This window comes from Mustelus asterias, chromosome 8 (assembly GCF_964213995.1).
Source record: "Mustelus asterias chromosome 8, sMusAst1.hap1.1, whole genome shotgun sequence".
In the NCBI taxonomy this organism is placed as follows: Eukaryota; Metazoa; Chordata; class Chondrichthyes; order Carcharhiniformes; family Triakidae; genus Mustelus; species Mustelus asterias.
The window spans coordinates 55005052-55026510 of NC_135808.1; the positions used below are offsets into that span (position 1 = coordinate 55005052).

The following is a 21459-nucleotide window of genomic DNA, read 5'->3' on the forward strand; positions in this document are numbered from 1 at the left end:
CAATGTTACATTTGCTAGCTACCATGCTGAGACCATTCTGGAACTTGGGGAATTTGGGCAAATCCTGTTTTCATATAGTACCATATTACCGGGAATGCCGGGTTTGTGGGATGAAAGTGATTGATTGGGTTGGTGCTGGCTGCTCCCTCAACCAGGTGAAATCACGTGAACACACACTTCTCTGTTCAATAAGTTGTGGAGGGAAACTGAGCGGACTTTTAAGGAGTACCTTCACAAATAACAGGCATGAATCCCTGGAATAGGTTTTCTCCAAGTACGGCAGATCTCTAAGGGAGAGTGATTAAAGGCAAAGATGGGGACAAATTGGCCAATTATAATCTAGCTGGGGAAACAAGAGGCTGAGAAATTAATGGATTTCCATCTCTCCCCTAAACAAAAGAAAGTACCTGTAACTGAAAGGGAGGGAGGTTGGATCTCAGAACAAGACCAAGATTCCATGTCACTGGTTGTAGGAGCTGTGTCCTCCGTAGCTGCTGCCTCCTTGGCAATAGCCGTCTAATCGAGAGTCATACTGTCAAAAGCCACAGCTTCCGCTGCCTTATCTGCTCCTGTAACCGCTGCCTCCCGACCTTTTCCAGTCCACATGGATCTGCCTTCTATCGAAGGATTTTCTGTTTATCACCTCCAGTGCATTCCTGGCATCTTCTGGATATTCGCAAGTGATAAAGACAAAACCGAGGGACTCCATGGCTACAGCTGTAGGCAGTATGACTCTCGGGAGACAGCTACTACACAGGCCGGGGAAGACGCAGCTCCTACAACCAGTGACATTGAGTCTTGGTCTTGCTCTGAGATCCTCCCTCTTCCCTTTCAGTTACAAGTACTTCGCCCAGAATCTGTTTCCTCAGCTAGATTATAATTGGCTAATTCGTCCCCATCCATGTATCAGATTGAGAGGCTGGTGGCTGCTGATCTGTAACACTGGTTTTAAGGAAAATCCTTTTTACGGAATGAACTCCACCCGATCCATTCTGTAAAAATGGGATTTGCCTATACGTCTTCATGAACCCTAGGATGTAGATCATGAGGTCCTGCTGATTTGTCAAATTTTAGTGCTTTAAGTTTCTCTAATCTTTCTTTGCTGATGTTAATTACTTGGGAAGTTCCTTGCTCATGTTAGCTCTTGGCTACCATCTATTTCTAGTATGAGATTTGTGTCTTCCACTGTAAAGACAGGCACAGTGCCTCAAGTTTGTGCAACAACAGTGGTGAGAGTAAGTAATGATGGAAATTTTCAGCACAGAGGAGGTAATTCAGTTCATCATAACTGTGCCAGTTGAAAACAGCTATATCCAGCCTAATCCTACTTTCCGGCTCTCAGTCACAGCACTTTGTGTGCATATCCAAGCAATTTAATGTACAATGAATGTTCTGCCTCTCTCACCCTATCAGGTGTTGAGTTCCAGATCCATATTACCATCTGGATGAAAAAACTATCCTCAACTCCCCCTAATCCTGCCAGATACTTGAAATCCATGATTCCAATTATTGACCTCTCTGCTGAGTGACAGGCTTTCTTCCCATTCACTCTACCCAGGCCTCTCGATTTTGCTCACCTCAGTTACATCTCCCCTCAGCCTCCAATGTTCCAAAGAAAACAACCCCATCCTATCCAGTTGCTAAAATTCTCTACTCCCAATAACATTCTCATAAACCACTTCTGTGCTCACAAATGCGATCATATCCTTCCAAGTATGCCAGCTGCAGGCTAGCTGACGTTTGATCTCTTTGATTCTGATAGTTTCCACGTTGTGTCCAAGCAGTCTGTTTCTGACCATCACCTTTCCACTAATTTAATTTGGTTCAGACAGTCTCTGGTCTCATCTTCCAAATGTAATATTTTCATTGTTTGATATTAACCATCAGTTCCAGTTGGAGGCAATTTATTTTGACTGTCAGCTTAAAAATTATAAGCATTTGTGTGTTTTGTAGTTGTAATCTATTGTCCTCATTAACAGAAACTTGTTTTTTCCATATTGTACTCCATATAATGTGAGAATAATAGTTTGCAAGGACATATTTCAGTGAACTTTAGTACCCATGAAAGACATTTTAATTATCGTAAAATAATGCTTTCTCTTCCACCTTAAAGGCATTATGAACTTAGTTATAGTGCTATACAGAAGTCTGATTCCAGATTTGAACTAATAGTTTTGAATTTGTATCCATTCCCTTCAGTTAACCCCACAATCAGTGATCGCTTTAAACTTACAATTTTGCAAGGTTGATTCCTCGGCATACGTTGTGTATTTAACCAGTTTATTTTTGATGTCAAAAATGATATGACTACCAAAATTGACAGACAGAAAAATACCCCATTAGTCCATCAAACCTGCTGTGACAGCTGAGCAACATGACTAGACACTTCCTTGCTATCCACCCCACAGCCGTGTAATCTCTTGAGTGAGAAAAGAGGCCCTGGACTATTAAAGGAAAGATCACTTGGGAAAGTTCCAACTTGAAACTTGAGGTGCCGCCCTCCCTCCAATGATCAAAATCAATTGAGGTGATCATGTGGGCCACGTTTTATCTTCTAAATGACGCAGTCTCTGCCCTTGTCAAGAACTTGTCCAACTCCCTCTCAGGCATACAGAATCAGCACACATCTCACCAGCTGGTCTTGTATTCCAGAGATTCACTACTTTCTGGGAAAAGAAGAACAGCCTAACACTCAACCTATTTCTATTTCTACTTTATTTTAAGCTCAAGTTTCCTGGTCCTTCCCAACTTCTTGAACTAGAATAATTTAGCCTTGAATTTTATAGACTACATCAGATCATCAAAAATTTGTTTTTGATCTAAAGTCAAAAAATTAAGGTCCTTAAGTCCTTTTTTAGCTGTGGCAGTTCAGCCAAGAATCATTGTTGTATCTCTCCTCTGAATGACCTCCAAGGTCTCTGTATCTGTCTTCAGTGTTGTTGGGTCAGAATCCTGGAACTCCCTCCCTAACAGCACCCAGGGACTGCAGCATTTCAAGAAGGCAGCTCACCACCACCTTCTCGAGGGCCACTGGAGATGGATACAAAATGCTGGCCAAGCCAGTGGCGCCCACACCCATCCCATAAATGAATAAAAAGAAACCATCCAACAGCTGGGGTGACCAGTAACTCCAGGTGCAGTCTGACCAGCAATCTTAATAGTAACGGAATGATATCCTTTGATTTATACTGCATGGTTATATTAATACTGAAGGAAAAATACTGTGGATGCTAGAAATCTGAAATTTAAACAGAAAACACTGGAAATACTATTGTTTCTCTATATTGGTCACGAGCCTTCAGTGTTCTATACACAATACCGCCTCTTTTCTTCTGTCAACCTTTTTCGGTATTGTTCCTTGAAAATAATGCACGTATTATGCGGTGGCCCTATCATTGCATGACACCGCATTTATACAAGTTAAATGTCATTTGAGATTGTATGGTTCACTTTAATCCCATCTATTTCTGGATTTGGTTGCACTCTGCTATTTTAATCTTTGTTTTTAAAAAAAGAATGTCATCTACAATTGTACTGACAATACTGCCAACACCTCTATCCAGGTCGCTAGTAAAGCAAGTGAAGAGTAGCAGGACCAAGGGAGACGAGAAGTTACATGCCTCCAGGCTGAACAATATCCGTTATTAGCGACAGGATTGAATCAAAACAAAAACAGAAAATGCTGGAAAATCTCAGCAGGTCTGACCTGCTGAGATTTTCCAGCATTTTCTGTTTTTGTTTCAGATTCCAGCATCAGCAGTATTTTGCTTTTATTTTAGGATTGGATCAATCCTATCATAAGATTCTAAATTATGCAGTAATTTATAGAGTTTTACAGCACAAAAAGAGGCTCTTCGGCTCTGTGCCGGCCATCAAGCACCGATTTATTCTAATCCCGTTTTCCAGAACTTGGTCCATGGTCATGTATGCTTTGGCGTTTCAAGTGCTCATCTGAATGCTCCTTACCTCTACCATCCTTTCAGGCAGTGAGTTTCAGATTCTCACCACCGTCTGGGTAAAAATGTTTTTCCTCAAATCTATGCCCCCCTGGTTATTGATCCTTTTACTAAGGGCAAAAGCTTATTCCTATCTACCCAATCTATGTCCCGCATTTTGTACACCTCAATCAGATCCCTCACCTCACCTTCTCTGCTGTTAGGAAAACAACCCCAGCCTATCTTCATAAATGAAACTCTGCAGCCCAGGCAACATCCTGGTGAATCTCCTCTGCACCCTTTCTAGTGCAATCACGGTGGCACAGTTGTTAACACAGCTGCCTCACAGCACCAGGGACCCAGGTTCGATTCCCGGCTTGAGTCACTGTCTGCGTGGGTCTCCCACAGTCCAAAGATGTGCAGGTTAGGTGGATTGGCCATGCTAAATTGCCCCTTTAATGTCAGGGGGACTAGCTAAGATAAATGCATGGGGATAGGGCCTGCATGGGATTGTGGTCGGTGCAGACCCGCTGGGCCGAATGGCCTCCTTCTGCACTGTAGGATTCTATGATTCTATCCTTCCTATAGTGTGGCAAGCACAACTGCACACATACTCTAGCTGTGGTCGAATGAGCAAGTATTCCATATGCCTTCTTAACCACCTTATCTACCTGCCTGTTGCCTTCAAGAATCTTTGGACATGCATCCAAGGTCCCTCTGGTCCTCTGTACTTCCGAACGTCCTACCATTCATTGTGTATTCCCTCCCATGATGCGTCACGTCACACTTCTCAGGGTTAAATTCTATTTGTCACTCACTCTTCTGCACATCTGACAAGCCCGTCCATATCATCCTGTAATCCAAGACTTGCTATTTACCACACCATCATGGCAGCCTAGCATATGTCTTATATGGGCCTGGGGATTTATCCACTTTTATGCCTGCTAAAACCACCCTCCTCCCTCTCAATGTTAATCCCAATATTCATGCCTAGATCATTAATGTATACTACAAATAACAAGGGACCCAGCGCTTATTTCTATGATACTCCACTGGACATAGGCTTCAAGTCACAAAAGTAATCGTTGACCATCGCCATCTGGCCTCTGTCGCAAAGCCAATTTTGGATCTTGTTTGCAAAATTGCCCTGGATCCCATGGGCTCATATAGAACATAGAACATAGAACATTACAGCGCAGAACAGGCCCTTCGGCCCACGATGTTGCACCGACCAGTTAAAAAAAAAAAAACTGTGACCCTCCAACCTAAACCAATTTCTTTTCGTCCATGAACCTATCTACGGATCTCTTAAACGCCCCCAAACTAGGCGCATTTACTACTGATGCTGGCAGGGCATTCCAATCCCTCACCACCCTCTGGGTAAAGAACCTACCCCTGACATCGGTTCTATAACTACCCCCCCTCAATTTAAAGCCATGCCCCCTCGTGCTGGATTTCTCCATCAGAGGAAAAAGGCTATCACTATCCACCCTATCTAAACCTCTAATCATCTTATATGTTTCAATAAGATCCCCTCTTAGCCGCCGCCTTTCCAGCGAAAACAATCCCAAATCCCTCAGCCTCTCCTCATAGGATCTCCCCTCCATACCAGGCAACATCCTGGTAAACCTCCTCTGCACCCTCTCCAAAGCCTCCACATCCTTCCTGTAATGTGGGGACCAGAACTGCACACAGTACTCCAAGTGCGGCCGCACCAGAGTTGTGTACAGTTGCAACATAACGCTACGACTCCTAAATTCAATCCCCCTACCAATAAACGCCAAGATACCATATGCCTTCTTAACAACCTTATCTACTTGATTCCCAACTTTCAGGGATCTATGCACACATACACCTAGATCCCTCTGCTCCTCCACACTATTCAAAGTCCTCCCGTTAGCCCTATACTCAACACATCTGTTATTCCTACCAAAGTGAATTACCTCACACTTCTCCGCATTAAACTCCATCCGCCACCTCTCGGCCCAACTTTGCAACCTGTCTAAGTCTTCCTGCAAACTACGACACCCTTCCTCACTGTCTACCACACCACCGACTTTGGTGTCATCAGCAAATTTGCTAATCCACCCAACTATACCCTCATCCAGATCATTAATAAATATTACAAACAGCAGTGGCCCCAAAACAGATCCCTGAGGTACACCACTTGTAACCGCACTCCATGATGAATATTTACTATCAACCACCACCCTCTGTTTCCTATCCGCTAGCCAATTCCTGATCCAATTTCCTAGATCACCCCCAATCCCATACATCTGCATTTTCTGCAGAAGCCTACCATGGTGAACCTTATCTTCTTGATCAGTCTCCCATGCAGGACCTTGTCAAAAGCCTGACTGAAGTTCATGCAGACTACATCAACTGCACTGCCCTCATCTTTACATTTAGTCCCTTCCTTGAAAAAGTCAATCAAATTTGTTCGACTTGATCTCTCTCGATAAAGCCATGCTAACTGTCCTTGATTAATCCTTGCCTCTCCAAGTGGAGATTAACTCTGTTCCTCAGAATTCCTTCCAGTAATTTCCCTCCCATTGATGTTAGACTGACTGGCCTATAATTATCTGTTTTTTCCCCCCCCCGACTTCCCTTCTTGAAACATTAGCTGTCCTCCAATCCCCTGGCACCTCCCTTGCACCCAGAGAGGATTTAAAATTAGTGTCAGAGCCCCTGCAATCTCCTCCCTTGCTTCACGGCAGCCTAGCATACGTCTTATATGGGACTGGGGATTTATCCACTTTTATGCCTGCTAAAACCACCCTCTTCTCTCTCGATGCTAATTCATTCAATTATATCACAGACCCCTCCCTGCTTTCTATAACTACATTGTCCTTCTCCATTGTGAGCATGCAAAATATTCATCTCATACCTCATCTATATATTTTGGCTCCCTGTTTACCCTCTTGCCCTTAATATACCTATGAAACAGCTTGGTATTTTCCTTTATTTTGCCCGCCAATTTCTTTTTATGCCCCCTTTTCACTCTCCTAATTTCCTTTTTAAGTATCCCTTCCCCCGCACTTTCTATACTCCTTGTTTTGAGCCCCCTCTATCCACCCTTTTTACTCTTATCCAAAGCTCTATATTCCTTCATATCCAGCGTACTCTGGACTTTTCGGTCCCACCCTTTATCTTTACGGGAACATGTTGGCCCTGTGCACACACTCTTTCCTTTTTGAAATGACTTCCACTATCCTGAAGTGGATTTTCCTACAAGTAGCTGCTCACAGTCCACTTTTGTTAAATCCCGTCTTATCCTATTAAAATCAGTCTTCCCCCAATCCAGAACTGTTGTTTCTGGCCTATCTTTGTCCTTTTCCATGGGTACCTTAAATCTTCCCAAGTTGTGGTCACTATCACCAAAATGCTCCCCCACTGACGCTTCTATCACCTGCCTAGTTTCACTCCCTCAAATTTGGTCCAGTACCGCCCCCCTCCTATATGCTGGCTCACAAAACTCTCCTGAATGCACTTTAAGACTTCTACCATAAGCCTTTCAGACTTGATCCCAAGATTGCGGAAGTTGAAATCCCCTATTACTTTTGCACTTCTCTGAGATTTGCCTACATATCTGCTTTTATATCTCTCCCTGAGTGTTTGGGGGCCAATAACCCTGGATATGAAGGAATATTACACATAATGCTATGTGATTATGTGTAATAATCTCATAGCACTCAGCTATGTGATTATTACCTGCCTCTCTTCCCCCATCAACCCCTCCCCCACACCCATTTTGTTCCACCCACATGGCCTCAATTGAGGAACTAGCTATGATATCATCCCTCCTCATTGACATAATTGACCCTTTGGTCAATATTGCGACACCACTGCCTCCTAAAATCATTCTGAAGGGCCAGGTAGACAATGTAATGGATTCCTTAATTCACTAACCTAGTGACTTCTTCAAAAAATCTTATAAATTTAATAAGTAACGGCCTATTCTTCCAGAAGCTGTGTTGTGAGTTTCAAATGGTTCTATTCCATTCTTACTGATCATAAAAGGCATCTCATTGTCTACACAATCTTCACAGATTGGTGGCCAGACTTCGATGACACGTTGAACCATGGTGACTGGGACTGCCTTGCGGCTGCAGCCACCTTCTGTCTTTGCAGCCAGGCAAACATAGTTTTTTTTTGTCTGTTCTGCTATTGAAGTTCTTTTCGACTGCACCCATCCGTCAGTGTTGAACATCTTGAACAACCCCTCAACTGTAAGTCCATTGTGGTAGCTGTTGCCCTCCAGGCTAGCCCTCTGGTAGAATCCGTGGAGAACTGCCATCAATGGGAGAGCTGCCAGAAGCAAGGGCACAAGACACCATGCACTCACCCTAATCATACAGATTTGGGAGGGAAAAGACCCCCCCAACCCCCGAGTTCAGGAATGTGACAGTCATAAGAAGGGAGATAAACATGCTTTGGTAACCATCAAGGTATTCCCCTCTTGTCCACAGTAGAGGACATCTTGACATGCATTTTTCGGAATCACCTACTTCTTGTGACTGAGAAAATCCTCCCAGAGACACAGTATGGCTTTACACCTTCCAGAGGAACCTCTGACATGGTCTTTGTTTCGAGGTAAATCGAAGAAAAATAGTGAGTACACCAGGAACTCTTGGTTGAATACCAGACCATTTGACTCAGTAAATCGTGAGGCTCCGTGGATTGTGCTGTAATCCTTTGCACAGCCAAGAAAGCTCATCACAATTCTACAGTTGCTTCATAATGATATGACTGCAGCTGTCTCAATGGGAGATCTGAAGCAGGCACCTTCAGAATCTGGAATTGGGTCAAGTAGATAACCCCCTTACTATTTACACTCTACCTGATGATGCTAATTTACCTCATCAAAGATCAATAGTCCTCTGGTGTCAGTATTAAATACTGTCTAGATTGAGAACTTGTTATGCTGACTTTCCTCTGTGCCAAAACTAAACAGACCATCAGAGATATACATTACCTAGTGTGCTGTTGACTGCAGTGTCATTGCCCACTCTGAACCAGATTTGTAAGAAACAATTGAATGCTTCAATTCTGCATACAAGAAACTTTGCCTGTGCTTGAATGTTGCCAAGACAAAACTCAAAATACTCCATGCCTCGCTAATCTAATATTCCACTCGTAGTTATTGAAGGACCTCAGTAGTCACCACTCTCAGAATGCCAACACTGATGAGAAGTACCAACACCAAATCATAGAAACAGGAGTTGGATTAGGTCATTTGGCCCTTTGAGCCTGTTCCACCATTCACAAAGATCATGGCTAATCTGATTTTGGTCTCATTCCACTTTCCCCTCCATAACCTTGACTCCCTTGTCTATCAAAAATCTATCTAATGGAGCATTGAATAAATTGAATGATCCAGCTTCCTCTGCCTTTGAATTCCACAGACTAATGACATTGAAGAAACAAGATGTCAATCAGATTGTTACAGTGTAGAAGGAGGCCATTCTGTACCGGTTCTCCAAATGAGCATTATGACTTAGTGCCATTCTCTTGCCTTTCCTCACACCCTTACACATTGTTTTTATTCAAATAATCATCTATTTCCAGACCAGGGCGGCACGGTAGCACAGTGGTTAGCACTGCTGCTTCACAGCTCCAGGGACCTGGGTTGGATTCCCGGCTCGGGTCACTGCCTGTGTGGAGTTTGCGCATTCTCCTCGTGTCTGCGTGGGTTTCCTCCGGGTGCTCCGGTTTCCTCCTACAGTCCAAAGATGTGTGGGTTAGGTTGATTGGCCATTGTAAAATTGCCCCTTAGTGTCCTGAGGTTTGTAGATTAGAGGGATTAGTGGGTAAAAATATGGGGGTAGGGCCTGGGTGGGATTGTGGTCGGTGCAGACTCGATGGGCCGAATGGCCTCTTCCTGCACTGTAGGGTTTCTATGATTTCTATGATTTCACTGGACGAAGTATACACCACTACAAATAGCCTTGAGACAAAACATCCTGAGGCCTTGTTTGTCGTGGCCTTCAATCAGGCCAAACTCAAGAGTGTCCTACCAAGATACCACCACCACCACCACCACCAGAGGCCCAAACATCCTAGACCACTGGTATACAAATATCAAACATGCCTACTGCTCTATTCCCCACCCATACTTTGGCAAATCAGACCACAAGGCTGGCTGTGCTCCTGCTCCCGGCTTACAAGCAAACCTAAAACGGGAGAACCCATCAAAGAAAGTCTTGCAATGTAGGTCTGAGGAATCAGATGATCTCCAACGGGACTGCTTAGTCAGTAGACTGGTCAGCATTTTAAAAACTCTGCAACCAGCCTGAACGAGTACGCCGCTACAGTAACTGACTTCATTAGTAAATGTGTCGAAGACTGTGCCAAAGAAGCAAATCTGCGTGTTTCCCAACCGGAAACCATGGATGAACAGGCATATTCGCTGCTTGCTGAAGTCCAGGTCTGCCGCGTTCAAGTCAGGTGACTCTGACCAATACAAGAAAGCCAGATATGATCTAAGGAGATCCATCAAAGATGCCAAAAGACAGTGCTGGACTAAACTAGAGCCCAAGGCTAGCCACACAGATTCCCGCTGACTATGGCAAGGTCTGCAGAATGAAGGCATGTAAAATTGCCGGCACCCTTGCCGATGACCTCGATGCATTCTATCCCAATTTGAGCAAGTGGTCAGCGAGAGCACGCCCTCCACCCCGGAAGCCTCGGACGAACCTGTATCCGAGGTCACCATTGCAGACGACTGAGCAGCCTTCTCGGAAGTCAACCCACGGAAAGCGACTGGCCCGTATGGGGTTACCCGGATGAGCACTAAGATCTGGTGGGGTATTCGCAGACATTGTTCAATCCCTTTTTACAAAAACCTGAGGTACCTATCCGCTTCAAGAAGGTGACCATCTTCCCGGTACCAAAGAAAAGCCAGGCAGCATGCGTTGATGACTATTGTCTGGTGGCTCTGACATCCATCATTATGAAGTGCTTCGAAAGGTGAGTCATGGCGCGAATCAATTCCGGCCTCCCAGATTGCCTGAATCCACGACAGTTCGCTAACTGTCGCAACTGGTCCACAGCAGATGCCATCTCCTTGGCCCTGCACTCAACCCTGGAACACCTGGCTAACAAATACACCTGTATCAGACTCCTGTTTGTCGACTACAGCTCAGCCTTCAACACCATTATTCCTATGAAACTCATCTCCAAACTCGGTGACTTGGGGTTTAGCTCCTTCTCTGCGACTGGATCCTGAACTTCCTAATCCACAAATCGCAATCAGTAAGGATAGGCGCCTCCACAATCATCCACAACACCGGTGCTCCGCAAGGCTGTGTCCTCAGCCCCTTACTATACACCTATGACTGTGTGGCCAAATCCCTCCAACTCGATTTTCAAGTTTGCTGATGATACCACCGTAGTGGATCGGATCTCAAACAATGACAAGACAAAGTACAGGAAAGCAATAGAGAATCTGGTGAATTGGTGCAATGACAATATTCTCTCCTTCAATGTCAACAAAATGAAGGAAATAGTCATTGACTTCAGGAAACATAGTGGAGAACATGCCCCTGTCTACATCAATTGGGACAAAGCAGAAGTGGTCGAGAGTTTCAAATATTTAGGTGTCCAGATCACCAACAACCTGTCCTGGTCCCTCCATGTCGACGCTATAATTAAGAAAGCCCACCAATGCCTCTACTTTCTCAGAAGACTAAGGAAATTTGATATGTCCGCCACGACTCTCACCAACTTTTAGAGATGCACCATAAAGAACAAAGAACAAAGAACAGTACAGCACAGGAAACAGGCCCTTCGGCCCTCCAAGCCTGTGCCGCTCCTTGGTCCAACTAGACCAATCGTTTGTATCCCTCCATTCCCAGGCTGCTTATGTGACTATCCAGGTAAGTCTTAAACGATGTCAGCGTGTGTGCCTCCACCACTCTACTTGGCAGCGCATTCCAGGCCCTCACCACCCTCTGTGTAAAAAACGTCCCTCTGATGTCTGAGTTATACTTCGCCCCTCTCAGCTTGAGCCCGTGACCCCTCGTGATCGTCACCTCCGACCTGGGAAAAAGCTTCCCACTGTTCACCCTATCTATACCCTTCATAATCTTGTATACCTCTATTAGATCTCCCCTCATTCTCCGTCTTTCCAAGGAGAACAACCCCAGTCTACCCAATCTCTCCTCATAGCTAAGACCCTCCATACCAGGCAACATCCTGGTAAACCTTCTCTGCACTCTCTCCAATGCCTCCACGTCCTTCTGGTAGTGCGGCGACCAGAACTGGACGCAGTACTCCAAATGTGGCCTAACCAGCGTTCTATACAGCTGCATCATCAGACTCCAGCTTTTATACTCTATACCCCGTCCTATAAAGGCAAGCATACCATATGCCTTCTTCACCACCTTCTCCACCTGTGTTGCCACCTTCAAGGATTTGTGGACTTGCACACCTAGGTCCCTCTGTGTTTCTATACTCCTGATGACTCTGCCATTTATTGTATAACTCCTCCCTACATTATTTCTTCCAAAATGCATCACTTCGCATTTATCTGGATTAAACTCCATCTGCCACCTCTCCGCCCAATTTTCCAGCCTATCTATATCCTGCTGTATTGCCCGACAATGCTCTTCGCTATCCGCAATTCCAGCCATCTTCGTGTCATCCGCAAACTTGCTGATTACACCAGTTACACCTTCTTCCAAATCATTTATATATATCACAAATAGCAGAGGTCCCAGTACAGAGCCCTGCGGAACACCACTGGTCACAGACCTCCAGCCGGAAAAAGACCCTTCGACCACTACCCTCTGTCTCCTATGGCCAAGCCAGTTCTCCACCCATCTAGCCACTTCTCCTTGTATCCCATGAGCCTTAACCTTCTTAACCAACCTGCCATGTGGGACTTTGTCAAATGCCTTACTGAAATCCATATAGACGACATCCACGGCCCTTCCTTCATCAACCGTTTTTGTCACTTCCTCAAAAAACTCCACCAAATTTGTAAGGCACGACCTCCCTCTTACAAAACCATGCTGTCTGTCACTAATGAAATTGTTCCGTTCTAAATGCACATACATCCTGTCTCTAAGAATCCTCTCCAACAACTTCCCTACCACGGACGTCAAGCTCACCGGCCTATAATTTCCTGGGTTATCCCTGCTACCCTTCTTAAACAACGGGACCACATTCGCTATCCTCCAATCCTCAGGGACCTCACCCGTGTCCAAAGAAGCGACAAAGATTTCCGTCAGAGGCCCAGCAATTTCACCTCTCGTCTCCCTGAGCAGTCGAGGATAGATGCCATCAGGCCCTGGGGCTTTGTCAGTTTTAATGTTCCCTAAAAAACCGAACACTTCCTCTCTTGTAATGGAGATTTTCTCTAACGGGTCAACACCTCCCTCCGAGACACTCCCGGTTAACACGCCCCTCTCCTTCGTGAATACCGATGCAAAGTATTCATTTAGGATCTCCCCTATTCCCTTGGGTTCTAAGCATAATTCCCCTCCTTTGTCCCTGAGAGGTCCGATTTTCTCCCTGACAACTCTTTTGTTCCTAACGTATGAATAGAATGCCTTAGGATTCTCCTTAATCCTGCCTGCCAAGAACATCTCGTGACCTCTTTTTGCCCTTCTAACTCCCCGTTTGAGATCTTTCCTACTCTCTCTGTATTCCTCCAGAGCTCCATCTGTTTTCAGTTGCCTGGACTTAACGTACGCCTCCCTTTTCATTTTAATCAGCTCCTCAATTTCCCTGGTTATCCACGGCTCTCGAATCCTACCTTTCCTATCTTTCCTTTTTACAGGCACATGCCTATCCTGCAGCCTTATCAATAGTTCCTTAAAAGACTCCCACATGCCAGACGCGGACTTACCCTCGAACATCCTCTCCCAATCAACATCCACCAATTCCTGCCTAATCCGGCTATAGTCAGCCTTCCCCCAATTTAGCACCCTGCCCGTAGGACAGCACTCATCCTTGTCCATTACTATCCTAAAGTTAACAGAGTTGTGGTCACTATTTGCCACATGTTCCCCTACCGAAACTTTGACGACCTGACCGGGCTCATTTCCCAGAACTAGGTCCAGTATAGCCCCCTCTCTAGTCGGGCTATCTACATACTGTTCCAAAGAACCTTCCAGTACGCATTTTACAAATTCCTCCCCGTCCGGTCCTCCAGCTCTAAGCACTTTCCAGTCTGTGCCAGGGAAATTAAAGTCCCCCACTACAACAACCCTATGTTTTCTGCACCTATCCAGAATCTCCTGACATATCCTCTCCTCCACTTCCCGTGGGCTGTTGGGTGGTCTGTAGTACACCCCCAGCATAGTGACTGCACTCTTCCTGTTTCTGAGTTCCACCCACAGCGACTCAGTACATGACCCCTCTAAGTTGTCTACCCTCTGCACCGCGGTAATATGCTCCTTAACTAATATCGCTACTCCCCCACCTTTTTTAGCCCCTCCTCTGTCTCGCCTAAAACACTTATACCCCGGAATATTCAGCTGCCAGTCCTGTCCTTTTAACCAAGTTTCCGTCACCGCAACCACATCCAAATTCCGCACAAGCATTAAGGCCCTAAGTTCGTCTGTTTTACCCGTTACACTCCTCGCATTGAAGCAGATGCACTCCAGACCTCCAGGCCCAGTCAGGTCCTCCTCCTCCAGAGTGCTCCTCTTCTTAGCTAGCCTTGCCCTGGCCCCCAGCTCGACCCCAGCCTCAGTATTTACTGACCTCCTGTTTTGTTCCCCACCCCCCTGCCACACTAGTTTAAATGCTGCCGAAACACTCGAGCAAAACTCCCAGCCAGGATATTTGCTCCCTTCCAGTTAAGGTGTAACCCATCCTTTCTGTACAGTTGCCATCCTGACTTGAAGATTTCCCAGTTATCTATTAAAGCATTCTTTCTGGTTGTATCACAGCTTGGTATGGCTCCTGCTCTGTCCAGGTCCGCAAGAAACTATAAAGAGTCGTGAACAACGCCCAATCCATCACTCAAACCAGCCTCCCACCCATTGACACTGTCTACACTTCCCGCTGCCTCTGAAAAGCCACCAGTGTAATCAAGGACCCCACACACACTACGGACATGCTCTCCTCCACCACCTCCTGTCGGGAAAAAGATACAAAAGTCTGAGGACACTTGCCAACTGACTCAAGAACAGCTTCCTCCCTGCTGCCATCAGACCTTTGAATGGACCTACCTCAGATTAAGTTGATCTTTCTCTACACCCTAGCTACGACTGTAACTCCACATTCTGCATTCTCTTGTTTCCTTCTCTCTGTATAGTATGCTTTGGTGCGCAAGAAACAATACTTTTCACTGTATACATGTAACAATAAAATCAAATCAAATCTAACGCCCTCTTGAATGCCTTGATTGAACCTGCCTCCGCCATACTTCCAGGCTGTGCATTCCAGACCTAAACCACTCGCTGTATGATAATGTTTTATGTCGCACCACATTTGTTTCTTTTGCAAATCTCCATCTTAAAAGTGAAACCTGTTATTTTTAAACTTTGTCCTGCTAGTTCTCGTCTCCCCCACAAGAAGGAACATCTCCTGGTTTCCTTCCTATCACGTTCTCTCGGGAACAATTCTATGGTGCACCCACTTAGATTCTAGTGGACATCCTCTATTCAATGTCTTGTTCCTCTCGCTAAAATCCTGCTTTTTACAGGTGGTTCTTTTCAGCGAAGTCTCACCTTTACACCTCAGCCTCCTCACTGAATTCTCATTCATTCTACCCCTCCCTGCTTGCTAAAACCTCGGCCCATATGACCCCACTCTCCTCTTTCAATTCTGATCTCTGTGCTGAAACCTTTTGGGCCCAGCTATCCTCCCTGAAATGTTCCTTTACACCGCACTACCCTCACTGACTTTGTCTTTTACACACTGCTCTCCTCACTGGCACCTGCTGTACCGACCTTTGCTCTTCATTTACAACTCCATTCTCATTCCTGCACTCGCCCTCTACTGCTGCTCTCTCCTCACTGACTGCACACTCTTCATACCCGCTCTTCAAGTTTACTTCTCCCTTGAATCACCCACTCTCCTCATTAAACGTTTCACTTTACACCTCTGCTTTCCTTGCCGAAGTCCATGCAAAATCTTGGAGCAGCACGTTTGGGTAAATCACTAGTGTTAGAACGAGTAGTCAACAAAAGTAATATTAGGATTCCCAATGTTTCTTTGGGGCAGGGCATAGGGAAATGTTAATTATGTTATTCTAAATTCAGGAGAACAAGAGGAATGGTTTTCATCGCTAATGTTTTTGTGGAGTGCTGGTATATTGTCACCACTCTAGGGTTGCTTAAATAGCTTGGAGTTTTCAGCTGCCAGACCAGCTTCTGAGTTGATTGATTCCATCCTGCTGCATTCAGCTGTCCAGTAAGATTGTTGTTGTTTTAATGCCTGATTCAATTTCATGTTAATTTCATTAACAGGATGGATACAGCCTTTGTGCATATGTGGAGGAAGGTGGCAGGCCTGAAGCAAGCTGTCAAAGCTAGCCAACAATTTCCTGTAGTCCACTCCTCCTCAATGAAGCCTCACCGTTTACAGCATGGTCCACACGCTGAAGTCACATTTTTTAACATGGCCCATTCCCCTCGCCGTTGTCTCACTTAATACAGTCTGCTAAACTTGCTGGAGTCTCAAACTTGCTACCCTGCCTGTTGGCTGGAATATCTCTATTTACAGATATTTGTCTTTGGATTTGCAGCATTGCTTTTATTACAATTTTCCTCACTGTGGAAATATTTGCTCACAAAGGCGACAATGCAGTGGTGTCCGTGGCGCTAGTTAAATGCGGGAAATGCAGACTCGATGGGCCGGTTGGCCTCTTTCAGCACTGTAGGGATTCTATGATTCAATGCTACGTTACCTGTACTTCACAGAATAACGTACGTCTGTTCACCACCTTCTTTGGCCTCCGGTATTAAGAGCTGTTCAGCAGGGTTCAAGGATTTTTATTATGTTAATCCTTCTTCCAACAGTTTTTCAAGATCATTGTTTAGTGTTTGAAATTTAAGCCAGAAAATCTGTGACTGTGTGGAAATGGGAGAAAATGGCTTCAAAATTGGAGTCATTGACTGGACTCACAAGGCCAGTGTTTGGGATTTGAATATATATGAACTACACGTGAACGCTTCCACAGAGCAGACTGCCAGAGAGAGCATTTGTATTTAGAAGAACAGTGTACAGAAATTTAAAGGGCTCCAAGTGCCATTCAAATGGCTGCATTCCTGCCTACGGCACAAGGACAGGGAATATGGACCTGCTAAATTCAAATACCACCTATGCTTTGTGCACACCCGCACACTTCCAGATTCACAGATATTAGACTTGAAGGAAGTGCTTGTTAGATGTTTATTGTTGTATTTCAATAAACTGATTTAGTTTGCTTTCGGCTTAAAACATCTGACATCAGAAAGTGGATGAAGCAACATGAGGAGATTAACCCAATTTTGGCACTGAAGGGAACTCTGCACAGAGAAAATGGTGTAAGAAGCAAAAGATATAGTTAACAGGATGGATACAGCCTTTGTGCAAATGTGGAGGAAGGTGGTAGGCCTGAAGCAAGCTGTCAAAGCTAGCCAACAGTTTCCTGTAGTCCACTTCTCCTCAATGAAGCCTCACCGTTTACAGCATGGTCCACACGCTGAAGTCACATTTTTAACAGTTGTCCCACTTAATACAGTCTGCTAAACTTGCTGAAGTCTCAAACTTGCTACCCTGCCTATTGACTGCAATATCTCTATTTACAGACACTCTCTCTCTCTCCCTCTCTCCTCCTCCTCCTCCTCCCCCCCCCCCCTTACACTTCTGTGTGCTGCAGCACAAGGTTGAAAACCACTGCTCTAGAGGACCAAGACTCGCTTTAGTTACTCTCTTCCTATTGAAATATTTGTAGCAATTCTTACTATCCGTTTTCATATTTCTAGCTAACGTGTTCTCTCCTTTTGTTCTTCTGGTCATTTTTTTTGTTGGTTTTTAAATTCAGTCCAACCTTCTGGCCAAGAACTAAACTTTGATGTGTACAGTGTTTCTTTGAATTTTATACTATCCTTAATTTTCTTCTTTAGCCATAGATGATGCATCCTTCTAGAAGAGTATTTTGTTCTCACTGGGATAAATCTCTGCCGAGAGTTACTCAATATCTCCTGTCTCACTGTAGCTGGGACTGCTCCCCAACAGGACTGTGGGTGTACCTCCATCACATAAACTGCAGCGGTTCAAGAAAGCACTTCACCATCACCGTCTTGAGGACAATTAAAGATGGACGATAAATGCCGTCCTAGCCATCGAAGGCCACAACCTTGAATGAATTATTTAAAAACTCCATAAAAGCATATCTACTGTCCCCCTTTTAACCAAGTGTTCAGGTTCACTTAGACCAGCTCTGCCTTTATACCCTTTATTACTTTTATTTAGATTTAAAACACTAATCTTAAATCCACACTTTTCCCCTTCAAACTCAATGTGAACTTCTTTCATGTTATGATCGTTGTTACCTCGAGGTTATTGATTAATCCCATCTCAGTGCACATTACAAGGTCTAGAATTGCCTGCTGCCTAGTTGTCACTGGAACAAACTGCTCTAAGCAATTGTCTGAAGACATTCAAACCTTTCCAAGTCATCCTTGTCAATCTGATTCACACAATCTATGTATAGATTAAATTTACCATTCTTGCACACCCCATTTATTTCTTCCTGTATTCTGTGACTCACAGTGTAACTACTGTTAGGGGCCTACAAACTTCTGCAAGTGACCTATTTTACATTATTTCCTATCTCTATCCAAATTAATTCTACATCTTGCTTTTTCAGGCTAAGAATATCTTTCACTACGGCACTAATGACATCCTTAATTAACAGGGTTATTCCACCAGCTTTTCCTAGCTTCCTGTCTTTTTGAAATGTCAAATACATTTTAACATTTAAGTCTCAGCCTTGGTCAGCTGACAGCCAGCTGCACCAGTTCAACTTTCAACAAATTATGGCAGTGAGTGTTTGACGACAAAGACCTCCACAAACCAATAAATGTCCTAGTCTACGCAGTCTCCTGCGAGAGAAATTTTATCAACCATGGGAAGGTGCATCCCCACGATTAAACTGGAGGATCATCATCACTGGTGTCCTTCATGAAGCCAGATCCACCTGTAAAATCAATTCCAATGGACTTGACACTGTCTGGATGGCTAAAAACCATCTTCCCTTGCCAGACCCTTTTCTCTTTTAGGAAAATTCTCTCAACTCTCAAATGGCTGACGTTCCAAGGGGGGTCAAAGAAAATGCTTCAGACATTCTGAAGCTCTCCTTGAAATGCTGCAGCATTGACTTTAATGACTGGGAGGAGTTTGCTACCAATTGTTCGGAATGGTAATAACTTGTCCATCAAACTACATCATGCTTTGAGTTCTAACATATTAACAATGAGGCAGTGTGTCAGCAGAGAAAGGCAGAAAAGCAAGCAAATCCTGCATTCTGAATCGCACTGCCTTGTGGGATATCCTGCCGCAGGTGCAAGAAGATTTGAGTTGAGAATCAGTTTGAAGGCCCACAGCAGAAACCTGCAACACTGAGTAGATGCTGTCCTCCGATCAAGGAGGGCAACTCTTTCTTCCCATTTTTGAGATCAGAATGTATGCAAGCTTGCTTCCAGTTCAAAGGAACTGTCTCAAACTACACTGATCTATTGAAGATATTGACAAGGGGCTCACAGAGCCCTTGTCTCATCTCTTTAATCACCTTTCCACAGACATTACCTGCACCTAGAGCCCAATCAATTTGAAGTTTCTCTAACCTATCCAGGATGACATTTCTATCTCTCATCTCAATTCAGTATAGCACAACACCTATCTGGAACACAAGAACCATACCTGGGAGTGTAGACTGATGCAAAATATCTATAACCTCAGAATCACTTTGAATCTGCCACACTATCCCACTCAGTGGGCCGATAGTTCCACAATGACCTTCTCACATAGCTGAAAAAGCTTTTGCTATTACTGCTACAATTATGTACTGTCTTCTTTCCAGAGACCTCTTGGCTAATTTTATTGCTGCTTTTGTTCCCGTCAGTTGCATGTTCTCCTTTGAATTAAAATTGAGCAGTAATATTTCTATTGAATTATGCTAAAAACAAGGCTTATATAATGGAAGTACTCACATACCAGTGGAAGTGAACTTGTCTTCATGACATCCAAAAGTCAATGAATTACTTTTGAAGTATAGTCACTATTTTGTAGGTTTTAAAAACTGCAGCCATGTTACACAAGCAGGATCCAAAGTTTGCAGTGAAATAACTGGCCATGCAATTTGTTTAGATGGTTGAGGGATAAATGTTTGTCAGGACTGAATTCATACTTTTTTCTGATTCTGCATTTTAGGAAAGCATTTCATTTCTTCTCTTGGATATTTGAATTGCTGGAAAATCACCAAAAAAGTTGCAGTAGCATAGAATGTAAATATTATGGAACGAAGAACTTCCTTTCTTTCAGAAATTAAAAAATAGTAAAGGCTGGAAATACTCAGCAGATTAGGGAGCATCTGTGAGGGCAAAACAGTTAACATTAGTCAATTATTTTTTATCATCCTAACTCTTTCTCCACAGATAGTGGAGAACACTTGTGGGCGGCACGGTAGCACAGTGGTTAGCACTGCTGCTTCACAGCTCCAGGGATCTGGGTTCGATTCCCGGCTTGGGTCACTGTGTGGAGTTTGTATGTTCTCCTCATGTCTGCATAGGTTTCCTCCGGGTGCTCCGATTTCCTCCCACGGTCCAAAGATGTGCGGGTTAGGTTGATTGGCCGTGCTAAAATTGCTGCTTAGTGTCCCGAGATGCGTAGGTTAGAGGGATTAGTGGGTAAATATGTAGGGATGAGGGGGTAGGGCCTAGGTGGGATTGTGGTCGGTGCAGACTCGATGGGCCGAATGGCCTCTTTCTGTACTGTAGGGTTTCTATGATTCTTTCTATGAGATTGGAGTGTCTTTCTTTTAATTTATCTTTTTGTTTTGATGAATCTAGTATGAATTAAGTGCTGGTGGGAAGGGAGGGGATGGGGTTTCATAATGCCAGCATCTGCTGCTCATAGTATAGGAAAACTACCTACACTGTCAAAATAATATGCTGTAAGTCTGACTTCACCATACATATTTATTTCATATTGTTTTAAATGGCTCTGAGTGTAAATAGTGGTGAATCTTTTGAACTATTTGTCTTGTACACTTGTGTCCTGTGGATGCTGGTGGGCTTTTAAAAAATTCATTCATGGGATGTGGCATTCGTTGCTAGGCCAACATTTATTGCCCATCCCCAATTGCTCTTGAGAAGATAGTGGTGAGCTGCCTCTTGAACTGTTACAGTCTATGTAGTGCAGGTACACCCACAGTGTTGTTTGGGAGGGAGTTCCAGGGTTTTGATCCAGTGACTGAAGAAGCCAACTCAGGATGGTGAGTGTAACTTCCAGGTAGCAAGTTCCCAAACATCTGCTGCCCTTGTCCTTCTAGATGGTAGTGGCCATGGGTTTGGAAGATGCT

At 44.4% G+C, this 21459-nt stretch overlaps 2 protein-coding genes across 9 annotated transcripts in view; one reads left to right on the forward strand and one right to left on the reverse strand.

The window, feature by feature from the left end:
* ankrd45 (ankyrin repeat domain 45) overlaps positions 1-21459 on the reverse strand; it is a 61782-nt gene that overhangs the window by 35307 nt on the left and 5016 nt on the right. The window lies entirely within an intron of this gene.
* The window catches only part of klhl20 (kelch-like family member 20), a 93670-nt gene that overhangs the window by 19585 nt on the left and 52626 nt on the right, over positions 1-21459 (forward strand). The gene's annotated exons all lie outside the window — the stretch shown is intronic.